The following is an 18752-nucleotide window of genomic DNA, read 5'->3' as shown; positions in this document are numbered from 1 at the left end:
CTACCGTGTACTGAGGAGTGCGGCGCCGGCAAGTGGCGGCACCCCGCGGCAAGAAGCGCATCTGATCCGAACGCCGCTCTCGATTTACGTCGGCTATCGGCCAATAAGCATGCTATGTCTCTTGCGACGTACAGCGGACAGACGCCCCGCCCACCGACGAGAGTGAGAACCGGCCTCTGTTTGAAAAGAGGGTGCCTGGGGAAATGGCAACTTCGCGCTCCGCTTGTGGCCATTACGCGGCGCGCACGACTGTAATATTTGGCAGAGCAGTTCATAGCCATGTCAGCTTTCCGCAGGATGTGTTTTTTCAATCAGCCCAAGGGGTGCTTCATGACCCCTTTAAGACCTCTCATTTATGTTCGTCATACAGTCACATCGCGCAATATCAATTTTGGTGTATATCAAACGAGCAAAATGGCCGCGAGTGCACCACGAGTATAGCATGTAAATCAAGCCATACAGGACATGCATGTCATGATTTTCATGTTAACACCTTTCATTTACGTTCGTCATACAGTCGCTTCGCGTAATACCAATTTTGGTGTATATTAAGCTAGAGAAACTGCAAGCAAGCGAAACGGCCACGAGTGCGCCATGAGCATGACATGTAAATCATGTTGTACATGTCATGCATGTCATGATTTTCATGTTACCATGTCTCATTTACGTTTGTCATACAGTCGCTGCGCGCAATACCAATATTGGTGTACATCAAGCTAGCGAAGCGGCCGCGAATGCATCATGAGCGTGGCATGTATATCATGACATACATGTCATGGTTGTCATGCTACGACCTGTTATTCATGTTCTTCATACAGTCACATAGCACAATACCAATTTTGGTGTATATCAATCTAGCGAAACGACCGCGAGTGCGCCATGAGCGTGGCATGTAAATCATGTCATACATGACATGCATGTCATGATTTTCATGTTACCACGTCTCATTGACGTTCGTCATACAGTCGCTGCGCGCAATACCAATTTTGGTGTACGTCAAGCTAGCGAAGCGGCCGCGAATGCATCATGAGCGTGGCATGTAAATCATGACATACATGACATGCATGTCATGGTTTCCATCTTACCAACTGTTATTCATGTTCTTCATACAGTCACTTCGCGCAATACCAATTTTGGTGTATATCAATCAACTGAAACGGCCGCTAGCGCACCATGAGCGTGGCATGTAAATCAGGTTGTACATGACTTGCACGTCATGATTTTCATGTTACCACCTCTCACTTACGTTCGTCATACGGTCGTGGCGCGCAATACCAATTTTGGTGTATATCATGCAAGCGAAACGGCCGCAAATGCACCATGAGCGTGGCATGTAAATCATGACATACATGTCATGGATATCATTGTTTTCATGCCACGACCTGTTATTCATGTTCTTCATAGAGTCACATAGCACAATACCAATTTTGGTGTATATCAGTCTAGCGAAACGACCGCGAGTGCGCCATGAGCGTGGCATGTAAATCATGTCATACATGACATGCATGTCATGATTTTCATGTCACCACGTGTCAATTATGTTCGTCATACAGAAATGTTTCGTCATACCAGTTTTCGTATATATTGTCGCGGGTTATAAAACGCAGGGGCTTTATTCAGAAAGGCGTACGGCGTGTCGTACTCCAAGATAGCGCTGAAGGCGTGCAGCAGCCAAGAACGTCTTCTTCTTCAGTCTTTTTTCGCTGCGCCTCTCGAGCGCACCGGTTGTCTTCCTTGTCGTCGCCAGCGTATAGTCAGACACAAATATGGACGCGGCATTACCCTCCCCCCAGAGCGAGCATCGTCTCGATGCTCACGAAGTAGCAGTCGATGCGCAGTTAGCGAGTGGGCGGTCACATCACTCAGAAAAGTACGGCTTCATGCGTACCACGTGCACTGTCTCAGGCAGATGCTGGCGGCGCTTTGAACAAGAAGAGCCGTCAGCGACGACTTCGTACGTGACGTCGCTAAAGCCCCAACCACTGGCACGCGTATGCACGCGTATGCACGCGCCTAGGCGTCAAATGCGCCTCTCGGCGTCGGTCGCGGAGGGCTGTACGCGTCCATACGCCTCGAGGCGCGCGGGGTCAAGACGACTTTGATATTTTCGCTTACGTCACCACGCGTACGGCGCGCCAACCAATCAGAGGCCGGCATGGGCCAGCGGCGCCAACCAATCAGAGGCCGCGATACCTCTGAGTGCTATGCCTAATGGCCGCCGCTTCGAAGGCACCCCCGAGTGCAGGGCAAGCACGGAAACTACGGTCGCAAACGCTCCTGAGTGACCGCGTCGTCATCCAGTACGTCGACGACACGGCGAACGACCGCGAGTGCTACCAGTGGGACGCGGTTTCGTGCCGAGTTCGAGCGACGCCGACAAATCCAGCGAATGCTTCCCGGCTGCCCTTGCCCCGGTTTTGAGTGCGATCGTCGACTGAGTGAAAACATCGTACCTACTACTGCGGCATATCGCTGCTCCTGTGCTCTGATCTGTGTGTATCTGCGCTCGGAACGGGTGTAAACATGCTTCGGAGGTTTGAAGTCCTCAGCGTGAGCCCTCGCCTACCGCGAAGTCAATTCAGAGCGGTCTTGAGTGCAATCGACGACCGAGTGAAAACATCGCACCTACTACTGCGGCATGTCGCTGCTCCTGTGCTCTGATTTGTGTGTATCTGCGCTCGGAACGGGTGTAAACATGCTTCGGAGGTTTGAAGTCCTCAGCGTGAGCCCTCGCCTACCGCGAAGTCAATTCAGAGCGGTGTCGTCTGCATTCAGCGTAGGCCTCTACCGTCGAGTTCGTGTGAACCAGCTCATGTGAGGAAGTTTGGTTGAAGGAAATTGATGGTATAGTTGTTTCCGTCGAAACATAGACACTATATATGACGCCAGAGACTTCGCGTGGCGCTTACGCAGGAGTTTTTAACCGCAGTGTGTTTGTTTTCAACATCGCCATTCGCCTCATCATTGCCGAAAGCGAACATCGCACTTGCCAACGCATTTCGGTGATGTGACAACGTACATGAGGAGGATTTGCGGATTTTACGACGCTGAAACATTGGTTGTCTTCGGCGCAAATCGTTTGCGTGTGTTGCCAAGCTAACAACAAGCGTGCGCTTGTTGGTAGCAGTGTGACGTGTTTTCGTGCCGGGTACCAGCGACGCCGACACATTCAGCTGTCAGCGGTCTCATTTACATTCATGTATAAAATAGAAGCTCGAACGTGCGCGAGTGTGGTGATCGAAAAAGAAAGTTGCATGATTAAGTGCTGCTTGTGTTGCCTGCTATTTCACTTCTTGACTCTTGGTCTGCTTCTCTGCCGTGCAACTACACCTTAGCACATGCCCAGTTGCACATGCCTTGTTTTGCAGGTTGTCTATTCTGACACACATTCTCCCTAGTCTTTTCTGATACTCATATACGGGAGAATGTGAACAGTGGCGCTTCTCCATTGTTTTACAGTTTACTTAAATATAACACATGTTTTGTTTACAGCTAATTTGCTAAAAAGCTTGTAAGTGACAAGCACCTCCATTGAAATCTGAGGTGCACAATGACACGATAGTAAGAAGAGAAGAGCATGACATCACACGTATGTGCAGAAGGAATGAAAGTGCAATATTACTGTGCTGCTCTTTGTTTAGAAGGAATTCAAACGGTGCCTCACTGGAACCTCAGACACTTGTGAGACCATTCTAAACTGCGCACATATTTATCTCTTCCTCCAGACTGAATCCAGCTGAAATAATTATTTGATGGTTTCAAATGACAAATCCTTGGATGTATTGCAAGGACTATTTCATTTCTGTTCAGTTCTTTATGTATGCACTAACTTGGACTATGCATGCACTTAAGCATAATTGAAATATGAAGACATTCAGTTTAGCTATGTTAGACAACTTGCCAAAGACTTTTATACGGTGCTCTGGTACAATCCTATGATCGATATCTGTTGTATCATGAAGTTTCCGACACGATTTATTATGTTAGAGGGTATTTTGACTACTGACGACGTGCAAAGGCCTTCTACGCAGTGCTTGGTTTCAATCTTATGACCGATATCTGTCGCATCGTGAAGTTTCAGGCACGATTTATTATATTAGAGGGCATTTTTACTACTGACGACGTCCAAAGGCTTTCTACACAGTGCTTGGTTCCAATCTTATGACCGATATCTGTCGCATCATGAAGTTTCAGGCACGATTTATTATATTAGAGGGTATTTTTACTACTGACGACGTCCAAAGGCTTTCTACACATTGCTTGGTTCCAATCTTATGACCGATATCTGTCGCATCGTGAAGTTTCAGGCACGATTTATTATATTAGAGGGTATTTTTACTACTGACGACGTCCAAAGGCCTTCTACACAGTGCTTGGTTCCAATCTTATGACCGATATCTGTCGCATCGTGAAGTTTCAGGCACGATTTCTTATATTAGAGGGTATTTTGACTACTGACGACGTCCAAAGGCCTTCTACACAGTGCTTGGTTCCAATCTTATGACCGATATCTGTCGCATCATGAAGTGTCAGGTGTGGTTTGTTGCGTTAGAGGATATTTAGACTACAGACAACGTCCAAAAGCCTTCTACACAGTGCACAGCTGCAATCACAATCTTAACATAACCCATTTTTTTTTGTGCACACTAACATGTTCAAATACAGTTTTTTCTGATATTTACGAACACTGGAATGATGTACCTGGTTCGGTTCGTGAAATGAATGTATCTGATTTTTGGAGGCGCTTGTATGATATTAGTGTTCTATTTCTCTCATTTTCTACCCAGTTGCACTCAACAGGTGGCGATATCTGCTTTTGTTGAAGCACTTATTGCGATATTACTGTATACATTCTTTCCTTTTGTATTCATGTACACCACTCCTGCAGTAGCCCTGCATTGGGCTGCAGTATTTGAAAATAAATAAATATTATGACCGATATCTGCTGCACCATGAAGTGTTAGGTGTGGTTTGTTGTGTTAGCGGATATGTAGACCACCGAGAACGTGCGAAAGCCTTCTAGACAGTGCTCAGCTGCAATCTTATGACCGATATCTGTCGCATCATGAAGTGTCAGGTGTGGTTTGTTGCGTTAGAGGGTATTTCAACTACAGACAACGTGCAAAAGCCTTCAACACAGTGCTTGATTGCAATATTATGACCGATATCTATCACATCGTGAAGTTTCAGGTGTGGTTTATTACTTCGATAAATGCTGTAAAATATGAAGTGTAAACATGTACTGGATGCACCAGCGTATTCATGATAATTTTAATGGATTTTGTTGTGTAGGTATATGAACCTGGTGGTTTATAAACCTTGATGCTACTTCATTTTTTGCTTTTTAGAGCCTTTAGAAAGTTTTTTAGGTGTTAAAAGCTTCTGGAACAGGACGGGCCCTACGATATCTTCACCAAAAGCGCTGCTTGCAAATTTGCTTTCTGAGCCATTCCTAGCAACGATTATGCAATCAATGTACAGACACCATCATATACCACTCATTTCATTTCACTGAAATTCAAAGAAAAGACCTCTTGCACATCCCGCTACATGAACCAAATGCTGTATAAGTCAATTATAGGTCAATTATTTTTTGTTTTATAGACCTGAATGATTTCTTAATCAAAACATCACGCTGTGCAAGTAAACAATAAGCAGGTATCTGAGTATGTTTTGTGCACTGCCTGGAAGTGTATAAGGCGCGAGTATAGACTGTTTAATTATGAACTCGATGCGTATTTTGTGGTGAACAGTGCATATTTATTTATTAGAAAACAAGAAAGTCAGGCCATACTTGCAGTGCTACAGTTTACCTGCATTTTGTTGCTAGACGGGACATAAGTAACTGTGAGTTTCCAGTAATGTTGGTTTCTTGTTTCCATGCTACTGAAAAAAATTTGAGTTAGTATGTATGCTTGCTCCAGGATTCGAACTTCTCAATGTTGGCCCATGTAATAAACTGTAACTCATATTAGGCAGCTAGAATATTAGTCACGGTGACACCCGTGGTACGCGGGAAAGCCGTCTTTTTGTTAATGTGAAAAGTATTAGTCGTTATGCGGCGAATTTTTAGGGCACCTCGTTTGGACTTTGCAGCAAACGTCTATTTCCTTTTTTTTCGTAACTAAGTACGTGCCAAGAAACGACGTCAAGCCCACCGACGGTGCGGGCGACGCCGCTCCCGTCCGCTTCTTTTTAGCAGCAACAGGAGCAGAACCATTTTCATGAACAGGATTATATTCGTGTTGGGCACTAATAGCATGGCCCAGAGCCGTGGCATGGCCGTGAACAGGCGTCAACAAGGCGATCGCACAAGCGTTGGCGATCTCGCAAACATCGTTGGCTGTGTCCCGTGATGCAGACGTGAACTGACTTAGCAGCGCACGCGCCGATGTCGATTACTTGTGCATACCGTGGTTGTTACTTTGGTCATTGCGATGTTAATTACTTCTTAAATAGTCAAAACAGTGGTGGGTGAAGCACAATCAATATTTTAACGACAGTCTAATTCGCTTCGATTGATAACGCACCGTTCTAGGCTGTACATGGACAGTTTTAAACGAAAAGATCAAGCAACACTGTGCCTCTGCCGAAAGCGAGCGTCGGCGCAGTTAGAGTGTACTAGAACTTTTGAGTGGCGCGACCGAAACGCTCTCCCCTTGCTTTCCCATCCCCGACTTGCGGCGAAAGTAGCGGCGGCGCTGCCATCGCCCAATCTTCCCACTTGGCTTGCTCGGCGGCATGGCCGGCATCTCTCTTTTGGTCGCGAAATGTAAAAAAAAACAGCGTTTAAACATTGTTACGCGCCAGGTTGCACAAATGGACATCCGCGTGTGCAACAAAGTCTCAAGTTATCCCTTTTTAAGGCCCCGAATGACGAAGAACAACGACTCCTTTGGGAGCGGAACCTCCATCGGCTTGACAAACCGCTTGACGCCGATTGTGCTGTGTGCGAATTACATTTCGAACCGCATTTCATTGTGAGAGACTGCGTGCATATTATCAATTTTGTTGAAGCTACTTACATGCAGAGATTGCCTATGCATACCTTATTACAAGCCGCTTAAGCGAAGATAAAATTGAAAACCTCTTCGGTATTGTCAGGCTGTCATCTGAATGCAATGCTCATCCCACTCCGCAACAATTTCTCACGACCATTAATTGTCTAAGCTGTTATAATCTTGCCAAGAGTGTTGCTGGATCACACGTTTCAGAGAGGGCTCGCTTTTCACTGTCGCAGACAAGCCTGCTAACTTGTATAAGCAGCAGCAACTGATTGTCTTGTTGCTTGATGAAGGATACTTGGAAGGTGCTGAAGGTTCGCTTCATAGCAGCTCTTTGACTGCACCAGACCACCCATACGTCAATCAGCATAGGGACTCCAGGCTTACGTACTATGTATGTGGCAGGCTGTGTTGCTAGAACATGTGTGCTCCAAAGTGCAGTGCATGCATGAATGAGCTTCTGCTGCCTTCATGAGATGGCCAGTCCCTAAATGGTGCTGTTTTCACAAAATCTTGTGATTTCGGTGTTCTTCTGTACCCTTCACAGAAAGCTTTTGTTTTTATTAGTGAACTTGAAGAAATTTTCACTGGTTGTTTCAGTAAGAGTGACTTACACAAAGACAGCATCTTGGATGTCTTGGCAGTAATCAACAGGAGAAGCATTTTGGGGGTGTTGGCTGCAACGAACATTGCAAGCCATTGACTGCTCAGCTGATCCGTTTTTATGTGGTCACACGTATGCATGTTTATGTGAAGGGTTTAACACGTCGCGGGATGAGAAACAAAGCGCACAGCAGTACCTGAAATTGAGTAGGTTATAAATTGCTACAGTGGCGTAAAAAGGATGTCATTTTTCGTGCATATTTTATTGCACTCCTAATTTTTTTAAGGTACACCAAGAAGAAAAACAATTTTTCCGAGAAGACGCTTGTAAGTGAGAGAACGTGCAAATTCTGACGCGATATCTCAAAATAAAACTTTGATTTTGAATCTTTTTGTATTAATAAGCCTGTGATGGTAAACATAGGCGTGCGCACAGGGGGGGCAGGGGTGGCGGCCGCCCCCCCTAATCATCTAAGAGGGGGGCGCAAAATCTGCCCCGTACATTGACCCTTCTAGTCACCGAAGAACGGGGGGGGGCGCAAAATCTGCCCCATACATGGACTTAGTAGAGTGGGGGGGCGCTGCGATGAACCTTCGCCCCCCCTAATGGGGAACCCTGCGCACGCCTATGATGGTAAATTTAGCAGCATTATGGGTGTCGGAGCACAATTAATCGATCTAAGCCGATTCATGGTTCCACTTTAGTGTCCCTTCAAACGACTATGCAACCATACCATATTTTTATTTAAATGTATTTTGGAAAAACAACCTAAACACTGTCTTTGTGTTTTCTTTGTTTATGTTATTTTTGTATCCTGGCTCTATAATTTTGTTTTTTACAATTTGCTAATTCGCAAATGTATTGTTGCATAAATATGCAAACCTTGTATTTTTGTGTTATCAATGATTATTATCATTACATTTACGACTCTGCTTTGCAGTGGTGCTGCGTTTTTTAAACTCTCAAAATCTTCCATGACTATGTTTCACTGAAAGCCTTCTTCTGCAGTATTACGTATTTGAATTTTTGTGGGTCCTACAACAATGAATCTAATCCCATATTTCAAAATCAAAGGGAGGTTTGGAAAAACTCTGCTGTTCTTCAAACAATGTCAATAAAGCCTGCTTTTTTGTCGTGCGTGCACGCAGCCACAAGCAACGCGCCCTTTGATTCCAGCTTTAGTGTTTTACATGGAACGGGCCAAGAGTTCTTCGTTTTGTGGGCAGCATACTCTTTTTTTTTTTCGGGGAGATGGGGGGGGGGGGAGGGCTTCCGTTGTGTACCAGCCAGCTGGTTTCTCATTTAATTGTACACTGTAAAACGTGGCAAAAAAAAAACAAACGCGCTCCTTATACTGTATAATGTGCTATGCTGCTTCAGTGCGGTCAGCAGCAACTTCAGTAACAATAACGTCAAATAATCTTTATTTGCATTAATATTTATGAAAGAGAGGAAGTATAAGAATAAGAAAAAAGCGGGAGATCATCTTGGCCGGCACACTATAGGCGCGACGGAGAGGCACCAACACGTACGCGGAACGCCTGCCAGCCATCCGCCCGGGAAGATTGGTCGACGCCAGCGCCACCGCATCATTCCACGCTGAAACGCCCGCTCCCAAGCAGCCACTCGCGCCACTCAAAAGCTTCTAGTACACTCTAGCGCAGTCGACGCTTGCCAGTGGTTGCGCGCCCTTTTCCTCCACGGGGCGCGCCGCGACGCATTTGACGCGTAGGCGCGTGGAACGCGTGCCGGCGCTTGCCAGTGGTTGGTGCTTAAGGCGGCGCAGAACCTTGTAGGGTCCGAAGTATCGGCGCAGAAGTTTCTCCGAGAGGCCTCGCCGTCGTACAGGGAACCAAACCCAGACTCTTTCCCCGGGCTTAAAGGTGACGAATCGATGGCGGAGATTGTACCGTTGAGCGTCAAGTTCTTGCTGGCTAGTTATTCTGAGGCGGGCAAGCTGTCTTGCTTCCTCGGCGCGTTCAGTGAAATCTGCGGCGTCCGTCGCTGAATCACAGTCATGAGGCAGCATAGCATCAAGCATCGTAGTTACGTCTCTGCCGTGAATTAGTGCAAACGGTGTCATTTTCGTCGTTTCCTGGCGTGCCGTATTATACGCGAATGTGACGTACGGCAAAATCCTGTCCCAATTCTTGTGTTCCACGTCGACGTACATGCAAAGCATGTCGGCGATAGTCTTGTTCAGTCGTTCCGTAAGTCCATTTGTTTGTGGGTGATAAGCTGTCGTCTGCCTATGCGCTGTACCACTGAGCGTAAGCACAGTGCGCAACAGCTCGGCTGTAAACGCGGTACCTTTGTCTGTTATCACGACCGCGGGAGCGCCATGTCTCAGCACGATGTTCTCAATAGAGAGTTTTAGCAAGTTACGGAAATACGGTACGCAAATACGGTAAGGCAGTACGGTAGCGTTCCTCCTTTCCCGCTGGTTGTGCTTTTGCCGCTCTCCGTTCCAGTGACAACACGTACCCCAAACGACAGGTGTCTCGTTAACAATGCGTGGGTTGACGGGCAACAATGAGGCGTGACAACCCCACAGTAATTTTCGGAAAAGCTTTTGTGGTGTCGTGGTGCCTTCATCGGCAAAAGGTCAACGACCTGGAAAGGAGGAGCAGTACCGTCATACGGTAGCGTATTTGCGTACCATATTTCCGTAACTAGCTAAAACTCTCTAATGAAGAACCGGGCCGCTTCAGCTGCAGTGCCGCTCGGAATCGCCTTGGTCTCGGCGTATCGGGTGAGGTAGTCCGTCGCCACTATAACCCATTTGTTGCCGCTGTCCGATGTTGGAAATGGGCCCAAAAGGTCCATGCCAATTTGAGTGAACGGAGTTTCCGGTACTGGAACGGGATGTAAGAGCCCAGCGGGTTTGACCGGTGGTACCTTGCGCCGCTGACAGTCAATGCATGTTCGCACGTAATGTTTCACCTCCACTGCTATTCTTGGCCAGTAGTATTTTTCTTTGATACGTGCCAATGTTCTTGTGAAACCGAGGTGGCCCGACGTGGCTTCGTCATGACAGGCTTGCAAAATTTCTTTGCGGAGGATTTCCGGAACTACCAGAAGATAGCTTTTGCCTGTTGATGAGAAATTCTTCTTATAGAGAATTCCATTACGCAAGCAGAATGCTGATAAATTTCTGGAAAACACTCTCGGCGCTTTCGTGGCTCGTCCATTCAAGAAGTCTATTAGTGAGTTGAGCTCCGGATCGTCTTGCTGTTGCCGGGAGATGACAGCCGCATCGACAACTCCTAAAAAGCCTGCGCATTCATCATCCTCTGGGCTCGGTGCTTTAATCGGTGATCTTGACAGGCAATCGGCATCTAAGTGCTGCCTTCCCGACTTGTAGACTACGGTCATGTCGTACTCTTGAAGCCGTAAGCTCCAGCGTGCCAAACGTCCAGACGGGTCTTTCATGTTGGTCAACCAACACAGGGAGTGGTGGTCGCTTACCACTTGGAAAGCGCGGCCATATAAATACGGGCGAAACTTTGCAACTGCCCAAACGACAGCCAGACACTCCTTCTCAGTTGTTGAGTAGTTAGACTCAGCACGGGACAAGGTTCTGCTAGCGTAGGCAACTACTCTCTCCGCACCATCTTGGCACTGAACAAGAACAGCGCCGAGGCCCACATTGCTGGCGTCTGTATGGATGGCTGTTGGTGCATCCTCATCGAAGTGAGCGAGTACGGGCGGAGTTTGTAGACGATGCCGCAACTCGTTGAACGACGCTTCTTGCTCTTCGCCCCATACAAACGCAACATCTTCCCTTGTGAGGCGGGTGAGTGGAGAGGCGATGTGCGCAAAGTCCGCTATAAATCGCCGGTAATAGGCACAAAGACCCAGGAAACGTCGGACCGCCTTCTTATCTACAGGCCTTGCGAACTTTGCGACGGCTGCAGTTTTGTCTGGGTCAGGCTTAACACCTTCCTGACTGACCACATGCCCCAGGAACTGAAGTTCTTCGAAGCCGAAGTGGCATTTTTCTGGTTTCAATGTGAGTCCTGCAGACCGTATGGCTTGAAGGACAGACAGCAGCCGTTTGAGGTGTTCTTCAAACGTGGCCGAAAAAACAATCACGTCGTCAAGGTACACAAGACACGTTTTCCATTTCAGACCGGACAGAACGGTATCCATGAGCCTTTGAAACGTGGCTGGGGCTGAGCATAAACCGAAAGGGAGGACTTTGAATTCATAAAGCCCGTCAGGCGTCACGAATGCGGTCTTTTCTCGGTCACGCTCATCTACTTCTATTTGCCAGTATCCACTTTTAAGGTCCATTGACGAGAAGTAGCGCGCGTGCCGTATAGCCTGTCCAAAGAGTCGTCGATCCGTGGCAGCGGATAAACATCTTTCTTTGTAACGTTGTTGAGCTTACGATAATCAATGCAGAAACGCAAGCTGCCATCTTTCTTTTTCACGAGTACCACCGGTGATGCCCAGGGGCTTTGTGATGGTTGGATCACATCATCCTCTAGCATCTTCTTGACCTGCTGCTGTATGACCTCACGTTCTTTCTGAGCGACGCGATATGGGTTCTGTCGGATGGGTCTTGCTGTCTCTTCCGTGATTATACGGTGTTTAGTCAGCGGCGTTTGACCCACTCGTGACGTCGAGGAAAAGCAGTCCTTGAACCGGCCAAGAAGTTCCATAAGACGACATCTTTCAGTGGGCGTTAACCTTGGGCCGATGTCGACATCTGGTGCCTGCGGTGCTGTACGAGCCGTTGCTTCCTCTTGCATAACAAAGCAGTCGTAAGAGTAGTCGAGTTCCTCGAGGTATGCCACAGCAGTGCCTTTACCAATGTGCCGGCGCTCGTTCGAAAAATTGGTAAGTAGCACCTCCGTACGGCCATCAACTAAGCTGACGATGCCGCGAGCGATGGCAACGCCTTGACGGAAGAGAAGGGCAGTTGCACGTTCGGCTATGGCGTCTTCATTACACTGCACGCTGCAACTGACGGAAACAAGACTACATGACAGCGGCGGCACGCAGACGTCTTCGTCTACCACACGTAACGCCCTGGGGTCTTGGTCTGCGTCCGAGGTCACGGGATTGTCAGAGGCAAATGTTATCACGCCTTCACGTATGTTGACAACGGCGCCGTACTCCCTTAAGAAGTCCATTCCTAGTATCAGAGGTTTGCAGCACTCCGGTAGGATCACGAATGAGGCTACAAAAGCTCTATTCCCGATCGTGAGTCTTGCTGTACATTTGCCTGAAGGCGTCATTACCTGGCCTCCAGCATTTCGAATATAAGGGCCCGTCCATTCCGTTCTGACTTTCTTGAGTTCGCCTGCCAGTCGCTCACTTATAATAGAAAAGTCTGCGCCAGTATCGACTAAGGCCGTCACTTCAAGCCCATCAATTGTCACGGTGAGGTCGGCAGTCACAGTTTTCTCGGCGTAATCTTCTTGTTCGTCATGTTTCGGCAACAATGGGGGATTTTCGGCAATTCGAGGACCTGCAACCTTCCCCCCAGAGGTCGCTGCTTTCAGTTTCCCCGCCGTGGGCTGGGAGACCGACCTCTAACGGCGTCAGCAAAACTACGGCGGCTCGGTGAAGCAAAACGAGCCGGGGATGGTGAGCGCGTCCGGAAGGTAGCGGAGCTCTCCTGCCGGCCATCCAGGTCGTCGTCGATGGGGGCGCGGCTTTCACAAAACTGTCGGCGCGTAGCGGCTGGTGCACTTCCGCGGTACCCAGCTGGACGATGGGGGCAAAAACGGTAAATGTGCCCTGGCTCTCCACAATTGTAACACAGTGGCCGACGATCCGCAGTGCGCCATATATCCGTCTTACGCAGTTGAGGTCGCCTTATGGGATCCTGCTGGGCCCAGGCTGCAACAGGTGGCGGTTGGCGGTACTGAGGCGCGGGCATGGGCAATGGTCGACGAACAGCGTCTGCATAGCTGTATGCTTCCGGCTGGTACGATAGTTCTGGAGCCAATGGACGACGTACAGCGTCACCGTAGGTATATGCGTTGGGCTGGTACGACGCATCAGGGTATTGCTCGGGAGAGGCAAACGCTTGCCGAAGTTCCTGGCGGACGACTTCAGCGACGGAGGCAACCGTGAACTCCTGCTGCTGCGGCGCTTGCGACGGCGATGTGCACCTTGCGTTCTCCTTTGCAATCTCCTCGCGCACGATCTGCCGAATGAGTAAGCGTAGAGAACACTCATCGGTCGCAGTGAGTGCTGCGGCACCTGCAGGTGCACCGGAGGCTCGGCGATCGCATTGATGGTACCGTTGCTGCAGCGCCCGCTCTATTGCGGTGGCTTCCCTGATAAACTCGTCGACTGTTGTCGGCGGATTGCGCACGAGACCAACAAACAGCTGTTCCCTGACGCCCCTCATGAGATGGCTTAGCTTCTTAGCCTCGGACATGTTGGGGTCAGCGCGGTGGAACAAACGCACCATATCCTCGGCAAACATGGCGACGCCTTCATGTAGCTGTTGGATGCGTGACTCAAGAAGGCGTTGTGCGTTTTCACGTCGGTCTGTGTTGCCGAAGGTATCGCGTAACCGACGGCAAAACTCGTCCCATGTTGTCAGAGTTGCCTCGCGGTTTATGAACCACGTCTTCGCACCGTCTTCAAGGGCAAAGTATACGTGGAAGAGCTTCTCGTCGGGGCTCCAGTGGTTCGACTTCGCTACCCGTTCAAACTCCTCAAGCCAGTCTTCCGCATCTTCGTTCGGGCGGCCGTGAAATGGTTCGGGAATCCGAATATTCTGGACCGTTACCTGCGTAGGGCTCCTTGAAAACGCCATTTCTTGAGCAGGGGTGGCTGTCGGCAGCGGGGGTCCTTGTAAAAGGCCAAATTCTGGTCTCAGACCTTGCAGGCGACGGCTTGAGCGGTGTACAGGCGTCTCCACGCGTGGCGGTCTCGTGGGGCTGGATGCAGGGCTGCTCACAGGAGTACCGATCATGAGGCGATGGTACCCAGCTCCTCCACCAGTGTCGCGGGTTATAAAACGCAGGGGCTTTATTCAGAAAGGCGTACGGCGTGTCGTACTCCAAGATAGCGCTGAAGGCGTGCAGCAGCCAAGAACGTCTTCTTCTTCAGTCTTTTTTCGCTGCGCCTCTCGAGCGCACCGGTTGTCTTCCTTGTCGTCGCCAGCGTATAGTCAGACACAAATATGGACGCGGCAATATCCCTTCATTTAAACGGCCGCGAGCGCCCAAAGACCATGTCATGTAAATCATGCTGCACATGACATGCGCGTCATGATTTGCATGTTAAGACCAGTCATTATGTTCGTCATGAATTCTTGTCACGCCGTACCAATTTTGGTGTATATGAAATTAACGGAACGGCCGCAAGAGCCCCAAGGCCGTGGAATGTAAATCATGCTGTTCATGACATGCGTGTCATGATTTTCATGATATGACCTGTCATTTATGTTCGTAATAAGGCCATGTTATGACACACCAATTTTGGTATACATCCGATTAACGAAACGGCCAGGAGAGCACAAAGTCGTAGGCGGATAGATAGATAGATAGATAGATAGATAGATAGATAGATAGATAGATAGATAGATAGATAGATAGATAGATAGATAGATAGATAGATAGATAGATAGATAGATAGATAGATAGATAGATAGATAGATAGATAGATAGATAGATATAGTCGGGTACAACTTTAGAAAAAAGCGGCATTTGCACCTCAAAGGCGGATGCACACGCGCTTCCACCAATGGGCGCGCGCTCTAGACTGACGTCACGAGCCGGACGGCCGGTGACTCCGCTCAAGGAGAAGAAGCGGGACTATTTCTTTGCCGCGGAGGCAATCGGCTGCCGCGCTTCGGTCATATGGGCGGGGCCTCTCCTTTTTTCTAAAGTTGTACCCGACTATAGATAGATAGATAGATAGATAGATAGATAGATAGATAGATAGATAGATAGATAGATAGAGATAGATAGATAGATAGATAGATAGATAGATAGATAGATAGATAGATAGATAGATAGATAGATAGATAGATAGATAGTAGATAGATAGATAGATAGATATAAGATAGATAGATAGAATAGACTAGAATACGGCGCAAAGTCGCAGAAGTTCGCTAAGAAATGCTTCGCATTAAAATACAGTGAAACATTCTGGAAACTACGGAAAGGTGCTCCCGTTCATGCACTGTTACGGTCCTTTATTAAACACCAACATTTATTCATGCTGTTCATTCAGATTCATCCATGAGGTCTTTCACTTTAATTTCTTTCTTACGCTTTCAATCTCTCTTGAAAGAAAGAAAGAAAGAAAGAAAGAAAGAAAGAAAGAAAGAAAGAAAGAAAGAAAGAAAGAAAGAAAGAAAGAAAGAAAGAAAGAAAGAAAGAAAGAAAGAAAGAAAGAAAGAAAGGAAGGAAGGAAGGAAGGAAGAAAGGAAGAAAGAAAGGAAGGAAGAAGGAAGAAAGAATAAAATAAAGAGAAACAAGGAAGGCCTCACAGCTCCCACTTCCTTCAGGCTTGGCACTACTAGTCCCAAGCTGTCATAACTTTTTTTTTTTTTTTCGCATGTTGTAACAATGTGCAGGGTCGTCCACATCTCAGGTGAACACCTCATTAGCATTACAGACAACATAGAGCATGTACATAATTCAAAATATTATTATTGTGTTTATCGACACCATGATTAAACGTCATATAACGAACATTTCCCTCGTGAAGTATAGAATAAACGTTATATAGTCGGATAGAACTTTAGAAGTCTGCGACATTTCCTCCTCATAGGTGTGTGTGTACCGATTAAATGCGAAGCGCTGCGAAATACCTATTATATGCGAAGCGCTGGCACCACGTTGTTAAACTGCGTTGACGGCTGTGGTCATCAGCCTGGTTTACGTTGCCTACCACTTCGAAAGTGTGTCAGCCTATCCATTCAGTGCTATTGATGGCTTCGTGCACCGACACTCGTGCACCGGCGCTCGTCGACACACAAAGCTAGGGTGCCTTGATGCCCGCGCGCTCCGCTGAGGGTGAGGACAGGCGCGTCGTCTGCTACGACGGCCGCCATTGCGAATCCCGCCGCAGCTCGGCAGCATGCGAAACGCGCTACACAAAGCGCTTGCGGTGAGCGGATACGTCCGGAAATAAGTGCACGCTAGTGAGCTTGCTCTTTTTCTTTTCTTTTTTGAAGCTTGGGCAGCTTTTATTGCTGTTCTTGCCTAAATGTTTATTAAGGAAGCATGTAATTCATGTAAGCTGACGGCCTGTGCATGCCTTATGCGCTAGATGTAGACGTAGACTGTTATGTTGAAAACGAATCCTCTTCCTTACGCCGGAAACGAAAAACTCTAAAGCCTTACTTAATTTTCTCGTAAGCTCTGCATTCCAAATACACAAATAATCGTTTAAAGTATTTGTATACGTGTGAGCAGCAGCAGTATATGTATCTGAACACACACAATTAAGTGTTGCGAAGCTACCTAAGCGCGATTAAGGTGGCTCATTTTGCTAAGTTTGCAAACAATTTACTCGTTTATTATAAATGGCATCATACATATATTGAACACAGAATAAAGGGCCGAGGGGCAGTATGGTGCGAATATCCTGCTAAAATGAAACGAAAGCTTCTTTATCATTATTATTGCTGACATTTCTTGCTCACAATCTGTAGCCGCTACTGTATCGGCACTCGAGTTGCACCTTGAGTCCTTATAGAAACGATGAATACGTTGTTCAGTAGTATGCCGTAAAACTTTGCATGCGCGCAGTATCAGTGCGTTTTTCCTTCTTCTTTTTGTATCTGCAGTTTCTTTCTCTGTATCTGCAGGTTTTCTCGCATGCCCAAATTATTGAGTGTTTCCAATACTGTTTTACACTTTGTGCGGCATATGCACGGCGTCGTTTATTTGTCTATTTTATTAATAATAAAATGTGGGGTTTTACTTGCCAGAACCATGATATGAATATGAGGCACGCCGTAGTGGAGGGCTGCATGAATTTTGACCAACTGGTGTTCATTAACCTGCACTGACATCGCACAGTACACGGGCCTCTAGCATTTCGCCTCCACCTAAATGCGACCGCCGCGGCCGGGATCGAACCCGTGACTTTCGGGTCAGTAGTCGAGGACGTATTTTTTAAGGCGAAAGCCTTAAATGCCTCATCAAACGCGAAATTTGACCGTCGGCGTCCCGCGTCTACGGCGTCAGCATACCACGACGTCGGGGACGAGGGATGCAAAAAATTATCGTCACGTGATGACGTCACCATATGACGTCATCACGGCTTCACAAATTTTGACGTGACATCATATGATGACGTTATCACATGACATCGTAGCTTGGTCAAAAGTGGGCAGATCACGGAGGCACTGCACAACTAGGTGAGGTGCCTCCGATCTTGGAGGCAATGCAAAACCGCGCTTTGGGCGCAAAAAACTGAGAAGAAGATGGCTTTCGCTTTCGAGCCGTCTTAAGCGAACGCATAAGGGAGCCTGTGAGTTTTTATTTCATTAACTGGTTTTCCATGACGTACTCATTGCACAACTTGACTTTGTTTCTTGTATTTTTTACTGACATAGCGTGTCTACTGTACACAATGTTTCCCCGTCTTCTTCTTGTTTTCATGCGTCTTCTTTGTATAGACGCTTCGCGAGAACTGTTTGTATGCGCATCCCTGTATGAGCCTTCAGGGCTTACATTATTAATAAATAAATTATGCTTGCTCAAAGAAATAAAATACTGAATGTGTGTGTGTGTGTGTGTGTGTGTGTGTGTGTGTGTGTGTGTGTGTGTGTGTGTGTGTGTGTGTGTGTGTGTGTGTGTGTGTGTGTGTGTGTGTGTGTGTGTGTGTGTGTGCGTGCGTGCGTGCGTGCGCGCGCGTTAATATCCAGTGTACCGGCCATTTATTTGTGTGCATTAAAGCTGCGCTGAGAGAAGCAATTACACAAATAAGACGCAAATTACACAATAAAACACAACTGTCACTGGTCGATTCAAAATGATCGTAAATGATTAAAAAAAACAGGCACTGCGTAATTATTTAGGACAGGGCGAAAATGTAACCTTGAAACACAGAAACAGGGAAGGATAAAAAACATTTAACTGCACACATACATACATGGGCAGCACAGAAGGCGTACTTGAAACACGGAAAGGAATATAAAAAACAAGAACCCG

The sequence above is a fragment of the Rhipicephalus sanguineus genome, chromosome 10, assembly GCF_013339695.2.
Source record: "Rhipicephalus sanguineus isolate Rsan-2018 chromosome 10, BIME_Rsan_1.4, whole genome shotgun sequence".
Classification (NCBI taxonomy): domain Eukaryota; kingdom Metazoa; phylum Arthropoda; class Arachnida; order Ixodida; family Ixodidae; genus Rhipicephalus; species Rhipicephalus sanguineus.
The sequence above is the reverse complement of the archived record's forward strand: the minus strand, read 5'-3'. Positions refer to the sequence as shown.